The 2,588-nt window shown below is 38.3% G+C and overlaps 1 non-coding gene across 1 annotated transcript; it reads right to left on the reverse strand.

Moving 5' to 3' along the window:
* Positions 1–1,403: 1,403 nt before the first annotated feature.
* On the reverse strand, positions 1,404–1,474 carry TRNAG-ACC (transfer RNA glycine (anticodon ACC)). Its single transcript has one exon. It is a non-coding gene; the product is annotated as a tRNA-Gly (tRNA).
* Between the last annotated feature and the right edge of the window lie 1,114 nt (positions 1,475–2,588).

Genomic DNA, 2,588 nt, shown 5'->3' on the forward strand with positions numbered 1-2,588 from the left:
AACACCAAAATAAAAAGCTTAGAAAAGGCGGTAGTGCGATCATCTTGAAAAGCAAAGAAGAGAAGGCAGAGAGAAACCAAAGGGTGATCGAAAACAAGAAAATAAATAATGGCATGTTTTTGCTGGTTTTTTAAATTTTTTTTCAGCTCTAAAATTCTGCTAGTCAACTAGGGGACAAATGATTGGATACTGTTTACATATCCAACATGCTTCAGGAAGAAAACCACCTACTCTTCCCACACTCTTCAAAGTCCTGGACTCCATACTCGGTATCAAGTGGCACACAATGGGGTGCTTATGTGATGTTTAGCCCTTCCTCAAAAATAGCTGGCATAAGTCACAGTAGGAGACAGGATATAATAATAAATAGGTCATTGTTCCTTTTTATTAGGGTGATTCTGGTGTTCCTGTTGCTTGACAAAGACACAAGTGCTGGAAGTGAGGCTAATTGTTTCATAGAGCTCACATTTTAAAGTTCTCCTTAGTGGCTTCTTTTCAGACTGGCTCCTCTGTACCAGCCCAGCTGGGAAAAGGTCTTGAGAACAATGCCACAGGGTAGTAGCTTTTTCTTTCATTCTGCTTCTCCTGTTCACCATATGTTATTAATTACTTATTGGCGGAATGAGCAGTTCCATTGTCTAAGGATTACTAAAATAGAAAAACGAGCAGACAGCCTCGGATCTAGCTTGGAGAATATCTTATGTTTAAAAATGAAGTTGGAACGTCTTGTGATCAGCACTTGTAGACTTGTAGAAGTCAGGTTGATGATATTTCTTCTTTTCATAGTAATGAGGACACATTTAAACTGCTTTTCTCTGTGCTATTTGAACTGGGAACCAACTAAATTTAGAAACTTTGGAAAGACACCTTTATCATTTCTCACTAGCAGGAAGTTCCCTGTGTGACTTATGATTGGACAAACATACCCCTAAAATGCACGTGGTTTATAAAGCTCACCCATGTTGCTGACTGCCCACCTCAAGCAATTACAGAAAAGCTTTCTGACCACCCACGGTTAATGTGGAAGTTCCTCTCTTCTCCAGCTCTAGGATCTAAAATGAGTTTTTATAGTTTCAATAAAGAGGAATTGGAGGGTGGGGAAGGCCAATATGGGGCTGAAACTATATCAAATGCCAGTGAGAACTGACAGTTTCACTATTAAAAATTGGAAGACTTACCACGTAATTTGCAGTATTATGTATAGTTTACTTTTTTGACATTTGTTTTCTACTTTCCCCTTCCTATGTAACTCTCCCCCCTTCTTTTTTTTGTATGCTGTATGGCCGGATCATATTTCATTCTTTGTCCATGTGAGTATCCCATTATGGCAGCACCATTTGTTGAATTTTGTTTGGTCTTTTGGTGGTGGTGGTGCTGGTTTCTTTGTTGGTTTGTTTGGGAAGTGCATGGACCGGGGATCGAACCCAGGTCTCCCACATGGTAGGTGAGAATTCTACCACTGAACTACCCTTGCACTACCTCCCTTTTCCCTTTATTTTGATGACAGTTAAAAAAAGTTTAATTGAATTTCTGCCTTTTATTTTATCACCTTAAATTCTTTGTGAAACAGTGTTGGCTTTAAAGCAGGAACTTTTATTGAAATTTAATGTTAAGTCAATCAGAATTTACTTTTATCTTAATTATCACTTTTAGTATCTCTTGACTATTGAAGAGGATTTACCAATATGCCTTTCATACGTATACAAATGTTAATTTTATTTTTCATTTACCCTAAGCATTTCACTTAAAAATCTTAAGTTGTAAATTTGAAAAGAATTGAGACTATAGACAACTGAAAGTGTAACACAACAGCAAACAAATAACAACAGGGTGGCTGAGCTAAAACAATCACTGGGAACCAAGTTGGGTTGTAAATAAATGAAGGGGTCCTTAAAAACAAACAAAAACCATAGGGCGGCCAACGGTGGCTCAGTGGCAGAGTTCTCACCTTCCTTGTCAGAGACCCGGGTTCATTTCCTGGTACCTGTCCATGCCCCCCCCCAAAGAAAAACAACAACAACAAAAAGACATAAATACAAGTTGGGTCATGAATAAAAAACACACAACTCCATTCTTACATAAAACCGCAAACTTTGTCTCTACCAAGACTCACCTTAGTAGCTGAAAAAGATACTTTTCACTATTCGGTAGATATAGCTCTGTATAGGAGCTACCTCAAATGTAACAACTGTGTGGCTAAGAGTGGATTGAGGAATGTGGGCTAATTCTTTCCAACCACTAGTTGAAACGCGGCAATCTCTCTAAAGCATTAATGTGATAACTGGATCAAAGTCAATGCTGTTTGGTGGATAGCACATTCTACTCTTTAAAAGTCTTTTAAGATGCACTCTTCCTCCACTCTCACACCTGCCTGCTGAGAGACAGCTGTATGGCCCTACCCAGCTCTAAGTTATAGGGAGGTCACTTAGGTGAATTTCCTGAAAAGACAAGGTTACATTTGGTAGCAGATTTGTGTAATATACCTGGAATTGACAACATTTTTTTGATTGAATTACTACAATAGATAGATGCTGGCCTTTTTTGAGAAAAGTAAATGAATATAGAGTTAGGAGACACCTTCAAACAAT

The sequence above is a fragment of the Tamandua tetradactyla genome, chromosome 15, assembly GCF_023851605.1.
Source record: "Tamandua tetradactyla isolate mTamTet1 chromosome 15, mTamTet1.pri, whole genome shotgun sequence".
In the NCBI taxonomy this organism is placed as follows: Eukaryota; Metazoa; Chordata; class Mammalia; order Pilosa; family Myrmecophagidae; genus Tamandua; species Tamandua tetradactyla.